Source organism: Eubalaena glacialis, chromosome 3 (genome assembly GCF_028564815.1).
Source record: "Eubalaena glacialis isolate mEubGla1 chromosome 3, mEubGla1.1.hap2.+ XY, whole genome shotgun sequence".
NCBI lineage: Eukaryota > Metazoa > Chordata > Mammalia > Artiodactyla > Balaenidae > Eubalaena > Eubalaena glacialis.
The window spans coordinates 68897355-68917196 of record NC_083718.1 but is presented as its reverse complement, the minus strand read 5'-3'; positions in this window follow the sequence as shown (position 1 = coordinate 68917196).

Here is a 19842-nt window from a genome sequence, read left to right as displayed (position 1 = left end):
TCCCAACACCTAGAGCTAGTCTCTACTTGGTTCCCCCTCTTCCCGTTCATCCTCAGGACAAATTGCAACCTGTACGAAACAGGAGGTTAACGGTGCTGATTCTCCAACTAGGGAGATTGTTATTAAAGTGGCTGGAATGGCGAACCCGAGCACAAGGATAGGAGAAATGAGGTGCGTTTTAGAAACCTTTCCCGATCACATGGTTTACCAACTTTTGAGTTTCCCATGCATGTTTTCGATGTAGGAAGATGCCCTTGAACCTGGAGATTTGGGACCCATGGGATGGGTACCACGCAGTATTACTTTAAAGGGTCTGCGTTTGCTCACCCAACCTCACCAATCCTCTCAGCCTCAAGAGTGTCCAGCCTTATGTCTCATCCAGCTCTGGGTCTAGATATGGTCAATCCAGGTTGCATCATAGCCCCTGAACAGATTTTGTAAGAATTTCTCTCTCTTTCACTGTCTTTGTTTTATGGGGTTTTTTTTGAGTAATTTCTTTTTATAATGGGGTTTAGCTGCTTTTCACTGCTGTGTTTATGCCGCTTTACACCCTATTGATTCACTTCCAGAGAGATATCAATACATAGGTTTTAAGATTCTTACTAGTCAGATATACTCTTGTGCGGTGAATAGGGGAGGTTGAGTACAGTTCACTGAGCAGGGAGTAGGTTTGTCTATTACATATTTGGCTTATGGAATGGTATCTGAGCTAATTTCAAACCCTTGTTTTATGCATCACCCCACCTGATCTTTCCCGTTAAGCAGCCATAGTGTGTTTTCTAAACGTGTGACTCTGTTCTGTTTTGTAATTCAGTTCAAGTGTAGCGATTTTGACATTCCCTCTATAAGTGATATCTTAGGATAAGTGTCTTTTTCTGTGTGACTTATTTCACTTAGAGTCATCGTACCTAAATCCACTCGTCATGCTGCTACTAGCCTTGTGACATTGATTTCATGGCTGAGTGATATTCCATTGTGCATAAGTACCACAACCTCTTTATCCATTTTTCTCTTTCCTGGGCTATTGAAGGTGTACCGAAGTGGAGATTCTTGTAAACAGAGCAGCCCTAAACTTTGGTGTGCCTTTGTCTTGTGGATTTTCAGTTTACCCAATGTATACGCCCATGAGTGGAAGTGCCCAATGCTCTCTATGCTGTGTTTATTACATGTTTCAGGACACACCGGACACTTCTCCAGAGTGGCTGTTGGCAAATTACATCCTGCCCATCAGCGTAGCAAGGCTCCCATGTGTCCATGGCCTGTCCTGCATTTCTGGTTTTTACACTTTTTTCAGCATGGCCCTTTTGACCGATGGCAAGCGAGACTTCTTTGTAGTGCTGATTTGCCTTTCCGGCTTGCTTGGTTGGCCAAAAAGGGCGTATGCGTTTTTTCCTGAATATATTCAGGAAAAAACGCATACGCCCTTTTTGGCCAAGGGCATCATTGTCGACCTTTTGCCGCTTTTCATGTGCTTTAAAGGCGAGTCGAATCTACCTCCTGAAATCTGTTTCCTGCAATTCTGACTTGTTTTCAAATCCTCTTCGTTGCCTTCCCTGAATATATTTGTGGACGAGAGTTATCAGTTGTAACTCTAAAGGTTTGTGAATTGAAGTGCCCCTGAGCTCCATTTGTCAACTCGCTTTTTTGGGAGCTGGCCGCAAAAGCGCAGGATTGCTTCAGGCCCTATTCTGGTTCCGGGGGGGCAGGCTGAGCCTGTGGTTCATTCTTCTTCCTGATGGGAAAATAGAGTGACCTGTGCCTGTCCCAATACCTAGAGCTAGTCTATCCTTGGTTCCCCCTCTTCCCGTTCATCCTCAGGACAAATTGCAACCTGTACGAAACAGGAGGTTAACGGTGCTGATTCTCCAAGTAGGGAGATTGTTCGTAAAGCGGCTGGAATGGCGAACCCGAGCACAAGGAAAGGAGAAATGAGGTGCATTTCAGAAAGCTTTCCCGATCACACGGTGTACCATCTTCTGGGTTTCCCATGCATGTTTTCGATGTAGGAAGATGCCCTTGAACCTGGAGATTTAGGACTCATGGAATGGGTACCATGCACTATTACTTGAAAGGGTCTGCGTTTGCTCACCCAACCTCACCAATCCTCTCAGCCCCAAGAGTGTCCAGCCTTATGTCTCATCCAGCTCTGGGTCTAGATATGGTCAATCCAGGTTGCATCATAGCCCCTGAACGGATCTTGTAAGAATTTCTCTCTCTTTCACTGTCTTTGTTTTATGGGTTTTTTTTAAAGTAATTTATTTTTGTTATGGGGTTTAGCTGCTTTTCACTGCTGTGTTTATGCCGCTTTACACCCTATTGATTCATTTCCAGAGAGATATCAATACATAGGTTTTAAGATTCTTACTAGTCAGATATATTCTTGTGCAGTGAATAGGGGATGTTGAGTCCAGTTCACTGAGCAGGGAGTAGGTTTGTCTATTACATATTTGGCTTATGGAACGGTATCTGAGCTAATTTCAAACCCTTGTTTTATGCATCACCCCACCTGATCTTTCCCGTTAAGCAGCCATAGTGTGTTTTCTAAACGTGTGATTCTGTTCTGTTTTGTAATTCAGTTCAAGTGTAGCGATTTTGACATTCCCTCTATAAGTGATATCTTAGGATAAGTGTCTTTTTCTGTGTGACTTATTTCACTTAGAGTCATGGTAACTAAATCCACTCATCATGCTGCTACTAGCCTTGTGACATTGATTTCATGGCTGAGTGATATTCCATTGTGCATAAGTACCACAACCTCTTTATCCATTTTTCTCTTTCCTGGGCTATTGAAGGTGTACCGAAGTGGAGATTCTTGTAAACAGAGCAGCCCTACACTCTGGGGTGCCTGTGTCTTGTGGATTTTCAGTTTTCCCAATGTATACGCCCATGAGTGGAAGTGCCCTATGCTCTCTAAGCTGTGTTTATTACATGTTTCAGGACACACCGTACACTTCTCCAGAGTGGCTGTTGGCAATTTACATCCCGCCCATCAGCGTAGCAAGGCTCCCATGTGTCCATGGCCTGTCCTGCATTTCTGGTTTTTACACTTTTTTCAGCATGGCCCTTTTGACCGATGGCAAGCGAGACTTCTTTGTAGTGCTGATTTGCCTTTCCGGCTTGCTTGGTTGGCCAAAAAGGGCGTATGCGTTTTTTCCTGAATATATTCAGGAAAAAACGCATACGCCCTTTTTGGCCAAGGGCATCATTGTCGACGTTTTGCCGCTTTTCATGTGCTTTAAAGGCGAGTCGAATCTACCTCCTGAAATCTGTTTCCTGCAATTCTGACTTGCTTTCAAATCCTCTTCGTTGCCTTCCCTCAATATATTTGTGGACGAGAGTTATCATTTATAACTCTACAGGTTTGTGAATTGCAGTGCCCCTGAGCTCCATTTGTCAACTCGCTTGTTTGGGAGCTGGCCGCAAAAGCGCAGGATTGCTTCAGGCCCTATTCTGGTTCCGGGGGGGCAGGCTGAGCCTGTGGTTCATTCTTCTTCCTGATGGGAAAATAGAGTGACCTGTGCCTGTCCCAACACCTAGAGCTAGTCTCTCCTTGGTTCCCCCTCTTCCCGTTCATCCTCAGGACAAATTGCAACCTGTACGAAACAGGAGGTTAACGGTGCTGATTCTCCAACTAGGGAGATTGTTATTAAAGGGGCTGGAATGGCGAACCCGAGCACAAGGATAGGAGAAATGAGGTTCGTTTTAGAAACCTTTCCCGATCACACGGTTTACCAACTTCTGAGTTTCCCATGCATGTTTTCGATGTAGGAAGATGCCCTTGAACCTGGAGATTTGGGACCCATGGGATGGGTACCACGCAGTATTACTTTAAAGGGTCTGCGTTTGCTCACCCAACCTCACCAATCCTCTCAGCCTCAAGAGTGTCCAGCCTTATGTCTCATCCAGCTCTGGGTCTAGATATGGTCAATCCAGGTTGCATCATAGCCCCTGAACAGATTTTGTAAGAATTTCTCTCTCTTTCACTGTCTTTGTTTTATGGGTCTTTTTAAAAGTAATTTATTTTTGTTATGGGGTTTAGCTGCTTTTCACTGCTGTGTTTATGCCGCTTTACACCCTATTGATTCATTTCCAGAGAGATATCAATACATAGGTTTTAAGATTCTTACTAGTCAGATATATTCTTGTGCGGTGAATAGGGGATGTTGAGTCCAGTTCACTGAGCAGGGAGTATTTTTGTCTATTACATATTTGGCTTATGGAACGGTATCTGAGCTAATTTCAAACCCTTGTTTTATGCATCACCCCACCTGATCTTTCCCGTTAAGCAGCCATAGTGTGTTTTCTAAACGTGTGATTCTGTTCTGTTTTGTAATTCAGTTCAAGTGTAGCGATTTTGACATTCCGTCTATAAGTGATACCTTAGGATAAGTGTCTTTTTCTGTGTGACTTATTTCACTTAGAGTCATCGTAACTAAATCCACTCGTCATGCTGCTACTAGCCTTGTGACATTGATTTCATGGCTGAGTGATATTCCATTGTGCATAAGTATCACAACCTCTTTATCCATTTTTCTCTTTCCTGGGCTATTGAATGTGTACCGAAGTGGAGATTCTTGTAAACAGAGCAGCCCTACATTTTGGTGTGCCTTTGTCTTCTGGAGTTTCAGTTTTCCCAATGTATACGCCCATGAGTGGAAGTGCCCTATGCTCTCTAAGCTGTGTTTATTACATGTTTCAGGACACACCGTACACTTCTCCAGAGTGGCTGTTGGCAATTTACATCCCGCCCATCAGCGTAGCAAGGCTCCCATGTGTCCATGGCCTGTCCTGCATTTCTGGTTTTTACACTTTTTTCAGCATGGCCCTTTTGACCGATGGCAAGCGAGACTTCTTTGTAGTGCTGATTTGCCTTTCCGGCTTGCTTGGTTGGCCAAAAAGGGCGTATGCGTTTTTTCCTGAATATATTCAGGAAAAAACGCATACGCCCTTTTTGGCCAAGGGCATCATTGTCGACATTTTGCCGCTTTTCATGTGCTTTAAAGGCGAGTCGAATCTACCTCCTGAAATCTGTTTCCTGCAATTCTGCCTTGCTTTCAAATCCTCTTCGTTGCCTTCCCTCAATATATTTGTGGAGGAGAGTTATCATTTAGAACTCTGCAGGTTTGTGAATTGCAGTGCCCCTGAGCTCCATTTGTCAACTCGCTTGTTTGGGAGCTGGCCGCAAAAGCGCAGGATTGCTTCAGGCCCTATTCTGGTTCCGGGGGGGCAGGCTGAGCCTGTGGTTCATTCTTCTTCCTGATGGGAAAATAGAGTGACCTGTGCCTGTCCCAACACCTAGAGCTAGTCTCTCCTTGGTTCCCCCTCTTCCCGTTCATCCTCAGGACAAATTGCAACCTGTACGAAACAGGAGGTTAACGGTGCTGATTCTCCACGTAGGGAGATTGTTATTAAAGTGGCTGGAATGGCGAACCCGAGCACAAGGATAGGAGAAATAAGGTTCGTTTTAGAAACCTTTCCCGATCACACGGTTTACCAACTTCTGAGTTTCCCATGCATGTTTTCGATGTAGGAAGATGCCCTTGAACCTGGAGATTTGGGACCCATGGGATGGGTACCACGCAGTATTACTTTAAAGGGTCTGCGTTTGCTCACCCAACCTCACCAATCCTCTCAGCCTCAAGAGTGTCCAGCCTTATGTCTCATACAGCTCTGGGTCTAGATATGGTCAATCCAGGTTGCATCACAGCCCCTGAACAGATTTTGTAAGAATTTCTCTCTCTTTCACTGTCTTTGTTTTATGGGTTTTTTTTTGAGTAATTTCTTTTTATAATGGGGTTTAGCTGCTTTTCACTGTTGTGTTTATGCCGCTTTACACCCTATTGATTCACTTCCAGAGAGATATCAATACATAGGTTTTAAGATTCTTACTAGTCAGATATATTCTTGTGCGGTGAATAGGGGATGTTGAGTCCAGTTCACTGAGCAGGGAGTAGGATTGTCTATTACATATTTGGCTTATGGAACAGTATCTGAGCTAATTTCAAACCCTTGTTTTATGCATCACCCCACCTGATCTTTCCCGTTAAGCAGCCATAGTGTGTTTTCTAAACGTGTGACTCTGTTCTGTTTTGTAATTCAGTTCAAGTGTAGCGATTTTGACATTCCCTCTATAAGTGATATCTTAGGATAAGTGTCTTTTTCTGTGTGACTTATTTCACTTAGAGTCATCGTAACTAAATCCACTCGTCATGCTGCTACTAGCCTTGTGACATTGATTTCATGGCTGAGTGATATTCCATTGTGCATAAGTATCACAACCTCTTTATCCATTTTTCTCTTTCCTGGGCTATTGAAGGTGTACCGAAGTGGAGATTCTTGTAAACAGAGCAGCCCTACACTCTGGGGTGCCTGTGTCTTGTGGATTTTCAGTATTCCCAATGTATATGCCCATGAGTGGAAGTGCCCTATGCTCTCTAAGCTGTGTTTATTACATGTTTCAGAACACACCGTACACTTCTCCAGAGTGGCTGTTGGCAATTTACATCCCGCCCATCAGCGTAGCAAGGCTCCCATGTGTCCATGGCCTGTCCTGCATTTCTGGTTTTTACACTTTTTTCAGCATGGCCCTTTTGACCGATGGCAAGCGAGACTTCTTTGTAGTGCTGATTTGCCTTTCCGGCTTGCTTGGTTGGCCAAAAAGGGCGTATGCGTTTTTTCCTGAATATATTCAGGAAAAAACGCATACGCCCTTTTTGGCCAAGGGCATCATTGTCGACGTTTTGCCGCTTTTCATGTGCTTTAAAGGCGAGTCGAATCTACCTCCTGAAATCTGTTTCCTGCAATTCTGCCTTGCTTTCAAATCCTCTTCGTTGCCTTCCCTCAATATATTTGTGGACGAGAGTTATCATTTAGAACTCTGCAGGTTTGTGAATTGCAGTGCCCCTGAGCTCCATGTGTCAACTCGCTTGTTTGGGAGCTGGCCGCAAAAGCGCAGGATTGCTTCAGGCCCTATTCTGGTTCCGGGGGGGCAGGCTGAGCCTGTGGTTCATTCTTCTTCCTGATGGGAAAATAGAGTGACCTGTGCCTGTCCCAACACCTAGAGCTAGTCTATCCTTGGTTCCCCCTCTTCCCGTTCATCCTCAGGACAAATTGCAACCTGTACGAAACAGGAGGTTAACGGTGCTGATTCTCCAACTAGGGAGATTGTTATTAAAGTGGCTGGAATGGCGAACCCGAGCTCAAGGATAGGAGAAATGAGGTTCGTTTTAGAAACCTTTCCCGATCACACGGTTTACCAACTTCTGAGTTTCCCATGCATGTTTTCGATGTAGGAAGATGCCCTTGAACCTGGAGATTTGGGACCCATGGGATGGGTACCACGCAGTATTACTTTAAAGGGTCTGCGTTTGCTCACCCAACCTCACCAATCCTCTCAGCCTCAAGAGTGTCCAGCCTTATGTCTCATACAGCTCTGGGTCTAGATATGGTCAATCCAGGTTGCATCACAGCCCCTGAACAGATTTTGTAAGAATTTCTCTCTCTTTCACTGTCTTTGTTTTATGGGTTTTTTTAAAAGTAATTTATTTTTGTTATGGGGTTTAGCTGCTTTTCACTGCTGTGTTTATGCCGCTTTACACCCTATTGATTCATTTCCAGAGAGATATCAATACATAGGTTTTAAGATTCTTACTAGTCAGATATATTCTTGTGCGGTGAATAGGGGATGTTGAGTCCAGTTCACTGAGCAGGGAGTAGGTTTGTCTATTACATATTTGGCTTATGGAACGGTATCTGAGCTAATTTCAAACCCTTGTTTTATGCATCACCCCACCTGATCTTTCCCGTTAAGCAGCCATAGTGTGTTTTCTAAACGTGTGATTCTGTTCTGTTTTGTAATTCAGTTCAAGTGTAGCAATTTTGACATTCCCTCTATAAGTGATATCTTAAGATAAGTGTCTTTTTCTGTGTGACTTATTTCACTTAGAGTCATCGTAACTAAATCCACTCATCATGCTGCTACTAGCCTTGTGACATTGATTTCATGGCTGAGTGATATTCCATTGTGCATAAGTACCACAACTTCTTTATCCATTTTTCTCTTTCCTGGGCTATTTAAGGTGTACCGAAGTGGAGATTCTTGTAAACAGAGCAGCCCTACACTCTGGGGTGCCTGTGTCTTGTGGATTTTCAGTTTTCCCAATGTATATGCCCATGAGTGGAAGTGCCCTATGCTCTCTAAGCTGTGTTTATTACATGTTTCAGGACACACCGTACACTTCTCCAGAGTGGCTGTTGGCAATTTACATCCCGCCCATCAGCGTAGCAAGGCTCCCATGTGTCCATGGCCTGTCCTGCATTTCTGGTTTTTACACTTTTTTCAGCATGGCCCTTTTGACCGATGGCAAGCGAGACTTCTTTGTAGTGCTGATTTGCCTTTCTGGATTGCTTGGTTGGCCAAAAAGGGCGTATGCGTTTTTTCCTGAATATACTCAGGAAAAAACGCATACGCCCTTTTTGGCCAAGGGCATCATTGTCGACGTCTTGCCGCTTTTCATGTGCTTTAAAGGCGAGTCGCATCTACCTCCTGAAATCTGTTTCCTGCAATTCTGCCTTGCTTTCAAATCCTCTTCGTTGCCTTCCCTCAATATATTTGTGGACGAGAGTTATCATTTAGAACTCTGCAGGTTTGTGAATTGCAGTGCCCCTGAGCTCCATTTGTCAACTCGCTTGTTTGGGAGCTGGCCGCAAAAGCGCAGGATTGCTTCAGGCCCTATTCTGGTTCCGGGGGGGCAGGCTGAGCCTGTGGTTCATTCTTCTTCCTGATGGGAAAATAGAGTGACCTGTGCCTGTCCCAACACCTAGAGCTAGTCTCTACTTGGTTCCCCCTCTTCCCGTTCATCCTCAGGACAAATTGCAACCTGTACGAAACAGGAGGTTAACGGTGCTGATTCTCCAAGTAGGGAGATTGTTATTAAAGTGGCTGGAATGGCGAACCCGAGCACAAGGATAGGAGAAATGAGGTGTGTTTTAGAAACCTTTCCCGATCACACGGTTTACCAACTTTTGAGTTTCCCATGCATGTTTTCGATGTAGGAAGATGCCCTTGAACCTGGAGATTTGGGACCCATGGGATGGGTACCACGCAGTATTACTTTAAAGGGTCTGCGTTTGCTCACCCAACCTCACCAATCCTCTCAGCCTCAAGAGTGTCCAGCCTTATGTCTCATCCAGCTCTGGGTCTAGATATGGTCAATCCAGGTTGCATCATAGCCCCTGAACAGATTTTGTAAGAATTTCTCTCTCTTTCACTGTCTTTGTTTTATGGGGTTTTTTTTGAGTAATTTCTTTTTATAATGGGGTTTAGCTGCTTTTCACTGCTGTGTTCATGCCGCTTTACACCCTATTGATTCACTTCCAGAGAGATATCAATACATAGGTTTTAAGATTCTTACTAGTCAGATATACTCTTGTGCGGTGAATAGGGGAGGTTGAGTACAGTTCACTGAGCAGGGAGTAGGTTTGTCTATTACATATTTGGCTTATGGAATGGTATCTGAGCTAATTTCAAACCCTTGTTTTATGCATCACCCCACCTGATCTTTCCCGTTAAGCAGCCATAGTGTGTTTTCTAAACATGTAATTCTGTTCTGTTTTGTAATTCAGTTCAAGTGTAGCGATTTTGACATTCCCGCTATAACTGATATCTTAGGATAAGTGTCTTTTTCTGTGTGACTTATTTCACTTAGAGTCATCGTACCTAAATCCACTCATCATGCTGCTACTAGCCTTGTGACATTGATTTCATGGCTGAGTGATATTCCATTGTGCATAAGTACCACAACCTCTTTATCCATTTTTCTCTTTCCTGGGCTATTGAAGGTGTACCGAAGTGGAGATTCTTGTAAACAGAGCAGCCCTACACTCTGGGGTGCCTGTGTCTTGTGGATTTTCAGTTTTCCCAATGTATACGCCCATGAGTGGAAGTGCCCTATGCTCTCTAAGCTGTGTTTATTACATGTTTCAGGACACACCGTACACTTCTCCAGAGTGGCTGTTGGCAATTTACATCCCGCCCATCAGCGTAGCAAGGCTCCCATGTGTCCATGGCCTGTCCTGCATTTCTGGTTTTTACACTTTTTTCAGCATGGCCCTTTTGACCGATGGCAAGCGAGACTTCTTTGTAGTGCTGATTTGCCTTTCCGGCTTGCTTGGTTGGCCAAAAAGGGCGTATGCGTTTTTTCCTGAATATATTCAGGAAAAAACGCATACGCCCTTTTTGGCCAAGGGCATCATTGTCGACGTTTTGCCGCTTTTCATGTGCTTTAAAGGCGAGTCGAATCTACCTCCTGAAATCTGTTTCCTGCAATTCTGACTTGCTTTCAAATCCTCTTCGTTGCCTTCCCTCAATATATTTGTGGACGAGAGTTATCATTTAGAACTCTGCAGGTTTGTGAATTGCAGTGCCCCTGAGCTCCATTTGTCAACTCGCTTGTTTGGGAGCTGGCCGCAAAAGCGCAGGATTGCTTCAGGCCCTATTCTGGTTCCGGGGGGGCAGGCTGAGCCTGTGGTTCATTCTTCTTCCTGATTGGAAAATAGAGTGACCTGTGCCTGTCCCCACACCTAGAGCTAGTCTCTACTTGGTTCCCCCTCTTCCCGTTTATCCTCAGGACAAATTGCAACCTGTACGAAACAGGAGGTTAACGGTGCTGATTCTCCAAGTAGGGAGATTGTTCGTAAAGCGGCTGGAATGGCGAAACCGAGCACAAGGAGAGGAGAAATGAGGTGCATTTCAGAAACCTTTCCCGATCACACGGTGTACCATCTTCTGGGTTTCCCATGCATGTTTTCGATGTAGGAAGATGCCCTTGAACCTGGAGATTTGGGACCCATGGGACGGGTACCACGCACTATTACTTGAAAGGGTCTGCGTTTGCTCACCCAACCTCACCAATCCTCTCAGCCCCAAGAGTGTCCAACCTTATGTCTCATCCAGCTGTGGGTGTAGATATGGTGAATCCAGGTTGCATCAGAGCCCCTGAACGGATTTTGTAAGAATTTATCTCTCTTTCACTGTCTTTGTTTTATGGGTTTTTTTTAAAGTAATTTATTTTTGTTATGGGGTTTAGCTGCTTTTCACTGCTGTGTTTATGCCGCTTTACACCCTATTGATTCATTTCCAGAGAGATATCAATACATAGGTTTTAAGATTCTTACTAGTCAGATATATTCCTGTGCGGTGAATAGGGGATGTTGAGTCCAGTTCACTGAGCAGGGAGTAGGATTGTCTATTACATATTTGGCTTATGGAACGGTATCTGAGCTAATTTCAAACCCTTGTTTTATGCATCACCCCACCTGATCTTTCCCGTTAAGCAGCCATAGTGTGTTTTCTAAACGTGTGACTCTGTTCTGTTTTGTAATTCAGTTCAAGTGTAGCGAGTTTAACATTCCCTCTATAAGTGATATCTTAGGATAAGTGTCTTTTTCTGTGTGACTTATTTCACTTAGAGTCATCGTAACTAAATCCACTCGTCATGCTGCTACTAGCCTTGTGACATTGATTTCATGGCTGAGTGATATTCCATTGTGCATAAGTACCACAACCTCTTTATCCATTTTTCTCTTTCCTGGGCTATTGAAGGTGTACCGAAGTGGAGATTCTTGTAAACAGAGCAGCCCTACACTCTGGGGTGCCTGTGTCTTGTGGATTTTCAGTTTTCCCAATGTATACGCCCATGAGTGGAAGTGCCCTATGCTCTCTAAGCTGTGTTTATTACATGTTTCAGGACACACCGTACACTTCTCCAGAGTGGCTTTTGGCAATTTACATCCCGCCCATCAGCGTAGCAAGGCTCCCATGTGTCCATGGCCTGTCCTGCATTTCTGGTTTTTACACATTTTTCAGCATGGCCCTTTTGACTGATGGCAAGCGAGACTTCTTTGTAGTGCTGATTTGCCTTTCCGGCTTGCTTGGTTGGCCAAAAAGGGCGTATGCGTTTTTTCCTGAATATATTCAGGAAAAAACGCATACGCCCTTTTTGGCCAAGGGCATCATTGTCGACGTTTTGCCGCTTTTCATGTGCTTTAAAGGCGAGTCGAATCTACCTCCTGAAATCTGTTTCCTGCAATTCTGCCTTGCTTTCAAATCCTCTTCGTTGCCTTCCCTCAATATATTTGTGGACGAGAGTTATCATTTAGAACTCTGCAGGTTTGTGAATTGCAGTGCCCCTGAGCTCCATGTGTCAACTCGCTTGTTTGGGAGCTGGCCGCAAAAGCGCAGGATTGCTTCAGGCCCTATTCTGGTTCCGGGGGGGCAGGCTGAGCCTGTGGTTCATTCTTCTTCCTGATGGGAAAATAGAGTGACCTGTGCCTGTCCCAACACCTAGAGCTAGTCTCTCCTTGGTTCCCCCTCTTCCCGTTCATCCTCAGGACAAATTGCAACCTGTACGAAACAGGAGGTTAACGGTGCTGATTCTCCAAGTAGGGAGATTGTTATTAAAGTGGCTGGAATGGCGAACCCGAGCACAAGGATAGGAGAAATGAGGTGCGTTTTAGAAACCTTTCCCGATCACACGGTTTACCAACTTCTGAGTTTCCCATGCATGTTTTCGATGTAGGAAGATGCCCTTGAACCTGGAGATTTGGGACCCATGGGATGGGTACCACGCAGTATTACTTTAAAGGGTCTGCGTTTGCTCACCCAACCTCACCAATCCTCTCAGCCTCAAGAGTGTCCAGCCTTATGTCTCATACAGCTCTGGGTGTAGATTTGGTCAATCCAGGTTGCATCATAGCCCCTGAACAGATTTTGTAAGAATTTCTCTCTCTTTCACTGTCTTTGTTTTATGGGTTTTTTTAAAAGTAATTTATTTTTGTTATGGGGTTTAGCTGCTTTTCACTGCTGTGTTTATGCCGCTTTACACCCTATTGATTCACTTCCAGAGAGATATCAATACATAGGTTTTAAGATTCTTACTAGTCAGATATACTCTTGTGCGGTGAATAGGGAAGGTTGAGTACAGTTCACTGAGCAGGGAGTAGGTTTGTCTATTACATATTTGGCTTATGGAATGGTATCTGAGCTAATTTCAAACCCTTGTTTTATGCATCACCCCACCTGATCTTTCCCGTTAAGCAGCCATAGTGTGTTTTCTAAACGTGTGACTCTGTTCTGTTTTGTAATTCAGTTCAAGTGTAGCGATTTTGACATTGCCTCTATAAGTGATATCTTAGGATAAGTGTCTTTTTCTGTGTGACTTATTTCACTTAGAGTCATCGTACCTAAATCCACTCGTCATGCTGCTACTAGCCTTGTGACATTGATTTCATGGCTGAGTGATATTCCATTGTGCATAAGTACCACAACCTCTTTATCCATTTTTCTCTTTCCTGGGCTATTGAAGGTGTACCGAAGTGGAGATTCTTGTAAACAGAGCAGCCCTACACTCTGGGGTGCCTGTGTCTTGTGGATTTTCAGTTTTCCCAATGTATACGCCCATGAGTGGAAGTGCCCTATGCTCTCTAAGCTGTGTTTATTACATGTTTCAGGACACACCGTACACTTCTCCAGAGTGGCTGTTGGCAAATTACATCCTGCCCATCAGCGTAGCAAGGCTCCCATGTGTCCATGGCCTGTCCTGCATTTCTGGTTTTTACACTTTTTTCAGCATGGCCCTTTTGACCGATGGCAAGCGAGACTTCTTTGTAGTGCTGATTTGCCTTTCCGGCTTGCTTGGTTGGCCAAAAAGGGCGTATGCGTTTTTTCCTGAATATATTCAGGAAAAAACGCATACGCCCTTTTTGGCCAAGGGCATCATTGTCGACCTTTTGCCGCTTTTCATGTGCTTTAAAGGCGAGTCGAATCTACCTCCTGAAATCTGTTTCCTGCAATTCTGACTTGTTTTCAAATCCTCTTCGTTGCCTTCCCTGAATATATTTGTGGACGAGAGTTATCAGTTGTAACTCTACAGGTTTGTGAATTGAAGTGCCCCTGAGCTCCATTTGTCAACTCGCTTGTTTGGGAGCTGGCCGCAAAAGCGCAGGATTGCTTCAGGCCCTATTCTGGTTCCGGGGGGGGGGGCAGGCTGAGCCTGTGGTTCATTTTTCTTCCTGATGGGAAAATAGAGTGACCTGTGCCTGTCCCAACACCTAGAGTTAGTCTCTCCTTGGTACCCCCTCTTCCCGTTCATCCTCAGGCCAAATTGCAACCTGTACGAAACAGGAGGTTAACGGTGCTGATTCTCCAATAGGGAGATTGTTCGTAAAGCGGCTGGAATGGCGAACCCGAGCACAAGGAGAGGAGAAATGAGGTGCATTTCAGAAACCTTTCCCGATCACACGGTGTACCATCTTCTGGGTTTCCCATGCATGTTTTCGATGTAGGAAGATGCCCTTGAACCTGGAGATTTAGGACTCATGGGATAGGTACCACGCACTATTACTTGAAAGGGTCTGCGTTTGCTCACCCAACCTCACCAATCCTCTCAGCCCCAAGAGTGTCCAGCCTTATGTCTCATCCAGCTGTGGGTGTAGATATGGTCAATCCAGGTTGCATCAGAGCCCCTGAACGGATTTTGTAAGAATTTCTCTCTCTTTCACTGTCTTTGTTTTATGGTTTTTTTTTAAAAGTAATTTATTTTTGTTATGGGGTTTAGCTGCTTTTCACTGCTGTGTTTATGCCGCTTTACACCCTATTGATTCATTTCCAGAGAGATATCAATACATAGGTTTTGAGATTCTTACTAGTCAGATATATTCTTGTGCGGTGAATAGGGGATGTTGAGTCCAGTTCACTGAGCAGGGAGTAGGTTTGTCTATTACATATTTGGCTTATGGAACGGTATCTGAGCTAATTTCAAACCCTTTATTTTATGCATCACCCACCTGATCTTGCCGGTTAAGCAGCCATAGTGTGTTTTCTAAACGTGTGATTCTGTTCTGTTTTGTAATTCAGTTCAAGTGTAGCGAGTTTGACATTCCCTCTATAAGTGATATCTTAGGATAAGTGTCTTTTTCTGTGTGACTTATTTCACTTAGAGTCATCGTAACTAAATCCACTCATCATGCTGCTACTAGCCTTGTGACATTGATTTCATGGCTGAGTGATATTCCATTGTGCATAAGTACCACAACTTCTTTATCCATTTTTCTCTTTCCTGGGCTATTTAAGGTGTACCGAAGTGGAGATTCTTGTAAACAGAGCAGCCCTACACTCTGGGGTGCCTGTGTCTTGTGGATTTTCAGTTTTCCCAATGTATATGCCCATGAGTGGAAGTGCCCTATGCTCTCTAAGCTGTGTTTATTACATGTTTCAGGACACACCGTACACTTCTCCAGAGTGGCTGTTGGCAATTTACATCCCGCCCATCAGCGTAGCAAGGCTCCCATGTGTCCATGGCCTGTCCTGCATTTCTGGTTTTTACACTTTTTTCAGCATGGCCCTTTTGACCGATGGCAAGCGAGACTTCTTTGTAGTGCTGATTTGCCTTTCTGGATTGCTTGGTTGGCCAAAAAGGGCGTATGCGTTTTTTCCTGAATATACTCAGGAAAAAACGCATACGCCCTTTTTGGCCAAGGGCATCATTGTCGACGTCTTGCCGCTTTTCATGTGCTTTAAAGGCGAGTCGCATCTACCTCCTGAAATCTGTTTCCTGCAATTCTGCCTTGCTTTCAAATCCTCTTCGTTGCCTTCCCTCAATATATTTGTGGACGAGAGTTATCATTTAGAACTCTGCAGGTTTGTGAATTGCAGTGCCCCTGAGCTCCATTTGTCAACTCGCTTGTTTGGGAGCTGGCCGCAAAAGCGCAGGATTGCTTCAGGCCCTATTCTGGTTCCGGGGGGGCAGGCTGAGCCTGTGGTTCATTCTTCTTCCTGATGGGAAAATAGAGTGACCTGTGCCTGTCCCAACACCTAGAGCTAGTCTCTACTTGGTTCCCCCTCTTCCCGTTCATCCTCAGGACAAATTGCAACCTGTACGAAACAGGAGGTTAACGGTGCTGATTCTCCAACTAGGGAGATTGTTATTAAAGTGGCTGGAATGGCGAACCCGAGCACAAGGATAGGAGAAATGAGGTGCGTTTTAGAAACCTTTCCCGATCACATGGTTTACCAACTTTTGAGTTTCCCATGCATGTTTTCGATGTAGGAAGATGCCCTTGAACCTGGAGATTTGGGACCCATGGGATGGGTACCACGCAGTATTACTTTAAAGGGTCTGCGTTTGCTCACCCAACCTCACCAATCCTCTCAGCCTCAAGAGTGTCCAGCCTTATGTCTCATCCAGCTCTGGGTCTAGATATGGTCAATCCAGGTTGCATCATAGCCCCTGAACAGATTTTGTAAGAATTTCTCTCTCTTTCACTGTCTTTGTTTTATGGGGTTTTTTTTGAGTAATTTCTTTTTATAATGGGGTTTAGCTGCTTTTCACTGCTGTGTTTATGCCGCTTTACACCCTATTGATTCACTTCCAGAGAGATATCAATACATAGGTTTTAAGATTCTTACTAGTCAGATATACTCTTGTGCGGTGAATAGGGGAGGTTGAGTACAGTTCACTGAGCAGGGAGTAGGTTTGTCTATTACATATTTGGCTTATGGAATGGTATCTGAGCTAATTTCAAACCCTTGTTTTATGCATCACCCCACCTGATCTTTCCCGTTAAGCAGCCATAGTGTGTTTTCTAAACGTGTGACTCTGTTCTGTTTTGTAATTCAGTTCAAGTGTAGCGATTTTGACATTCCCTCTATAAGTGATATCTTAGGATAAGTGTCTTTTTCTGTGTGACTTATTTCACTTAGAGTCATCGTACCTAAATCCACTCGTCATGCTGCTACTAGCCTTGTGACATTGATTTCATGGCTGAGTGATATTCCATTGTGCATAAGTACCACAACCTCTTTATCCATTTTTCTCTTTCCTGGGCTATTGAAGGTGTACCGAAGTGGAGATTCTTGTAAACAGAGCAGCCCTAAACTTTGGTGTGCCTTTGTCTTGTGGATTTTCAGTTTACCCAATGTATACGCCCATGAGTGGAAGTGCCCAATGCTCTCTATGCTGTGTTTATTACATGTTTCAGGACACACCGGACACTTCTCCAGAGTGGCTGTTGGCAAATTACATCCTGCCCATCAGCGTAGCAAGGCTCCCATGTGTCCATGGCCTGTCCTGCATTTCTGGTTTTTACACTTTTTTCAGCATGGCCCTTTTGACCGATGGCAAGCGAGACTTCTTTGTAGTGCTGATTTGCCTTTCCGGCTTGCTTGGTTGGCCAAAAAGGGCGTATGCGTTTTTTCCTGAATATATTCAGGAAAAAACGCATACGCCCTTTTTGGCCAAGGGCATCATTGTCGACCTTTTGCCGCTTTTCATGTGCTTTAAAGGCGAGTCGAATCTACCTCCTGAAATCTGTTTCCTGCAATTCTGACTTGTTTTCAAATCCTCTTCGTTGCCTTCCCTGAATATATTTGTGGACGAGAGTTATCAGTTGTAACTCTAAAGGTTTGTGAATTGAAGTGCCCCTGAGCTCCATTTGTCAACTCGCTTTTTTGGGAGCTGGCCGCAAAAGCGCAGGATTGCTTCAGGCCCTATTCTGGTTCCGGGGGGGCAGGCTGAGCCTGTGGTTCATTCTTCTTCCTGATGGGAAAATAGAGTGACCTGTGCCTGTCCCAATACCTAGAGCTAGTCTATCCTTGGTTCCCCCTCTTCCCGTTCATCCTCAGGACAAATTGCAACCTGTACGAAACAGGAGGTTAACGGTGCTGATTCTCCAAGTAGGGAGATTGTTCGTAAAGCGGCTGGAATGGCGAACCCGAGCACAAGGAAAGGAGAAATGAGGTGCATTTCAGAAAGCTTTCCCGATCACACGGTGTACCATCTTCTGGGTTTCCCATGCATGTTTTCGATGTAGGAAGATGCCCTTGAACCTGGAGATTTAGGACTCATGGAATGGGTACCATGCACTATTACTTGAAAGGGTCTGCGTTTGCTCACCCAACCTCACCAATCCTCTCAGCCTCAAGAGTGTCCAGCCTTATGTCTCATCCAGCTCTGGGTCTAGATATGGTCAATCCAGGTTGCATCATAGCCCCTGAACGGATCTTGTAAGAATTTCTCTCTCTTTCACTGTCTTTGTTTTATGGGTTTTTTTTAAAGTAATTTATTTTTGTTATGGGGTTTAGCTGCTTTTCACTGCTGTGTTTATGCCGCTTTACACCCTATTGATTCATTTCCAGAGAGATATCAATACATAGGTTTTAAGATTCTTACTAGTCAGATATATTCTTGTGCAGTGAATAGGGGATGTTGAGTCCAGTTCACTGAGCAGGGAGTAGGTTTGTCTATTACATATTTGGCTTATGGAACGGTATCTGAGCTAATTTCAAACCCTTGTTTTATGCATCACCCCACCTGATCTTTCCCGTTAAGCAGCCATAGTGTGTTTTCTAAACGTGTGATTCTGTTCTGTTTTGTAATTCAGTTCAAGTGTAGCGATTTTGACATTCCCTCTATAAGTGATATCTTAGGATAAGTGTCTTTTTCTGTGTGACTTATTTCACTTAGAGTCATGGTAACTAAATCCACTCATCATGCTGCTACTAGCCTTGTGACATTGATTTCATGGCTGAGTGATATTCCATTGTGCATAAGTACCACAACCTCTTTATCCATTTTTCTCTTTCCTGGGCTATTGAAGGTGTACCGAAGTGGAGATTCTTGTAAACAGAGCAGCCCTACACTCTGGGGTGCCTGTGTCTTGTGGATTTTCAGTTTTCCCAATGTATACGCCCATGAGTGGAAGTGCCCTATGCTCTCTAAGCTGTGTTTATTACATGTTTCAGGACACACCGTACACTTCTCCAGAGTGGCTGTTGGCAATTTACATCCCGCCCATCAGCGTAGCAAGGCTCCCATGTGTCCATGGCCTGTCCTGCATTTCTGGTTTTTACACTTTTTTCAGCATGGCCCTTTTGACCGATGGCAAGCGAGACTTCTTTGTAGTGCTGATTTGCCTTTCCGGCTTGCTTGGTTGGCCAAAAAGGGCGTATGCGTTTTTTCCTGAATATATTCAGGAAAAAACGCATACGCCCTTTTTGGCCAAGGGCATCATTGTCGACGTTTTGCCGCTTTTCATGTGCTTTAAAGGCGAGTCGAATCTACCTCCTGAAATCTGTTTCCTGCAATTCTGACTTGCTTTCAAATCCTCTTCGTTGCCTTCCCTCAATATATTTGTGGACGAGAGTTATCATTTATAACTCTACAGGTTTGTGAATTGCAGTGCCCCTGAGCTCCATTTGTCAACTCGCTTGTTTGGGAGCTGGCCGCAAAAGCGCAGGATTGCTTCAGGCCCTATTCTGGTTCCGGGGGGGCAGGCTGAGCCTGTGGTTCATTCTTCTTCCTGATGGGAAAATAGAGTGACCTGTGCCTGTCCCAACACCTAGAGCTAGTCTCTCCTTGGTTCCCCCTCTTCCCGTTCATCCTCAGGACAAATTGCAACCTGTACGAAACAGGAGGTTAACGGTGCTGATTCTCCAACTAGGGAGATTGTTATTAAAGGGGCTGGAATGGCGAACCCGAGCACAAGGATAGGAGAAATGAGGTTCGTTTTAGAAACCTTTCCCGATCACACGGTTTACCAACTTCTGAGTTTCCCATGCATGTTTTCGATGTAGGAAGATGCCCTTGAACCTGGAGATTTGGGACCCATGGGATGGGTACCACGCAGTATTACTTTAAAGGGTCTGCGTTTGCTCACCCAACCTCACCAATCCTCTCAGCCTCAAGAGTGTCCAGCCTTATGTCTCATCCAGCTCTGGGTCTAGATATGGTCAATCCAGGTTGCATCATAGCCCCTGAACAGATTTTGTAAGAATTTCTCTCTCTT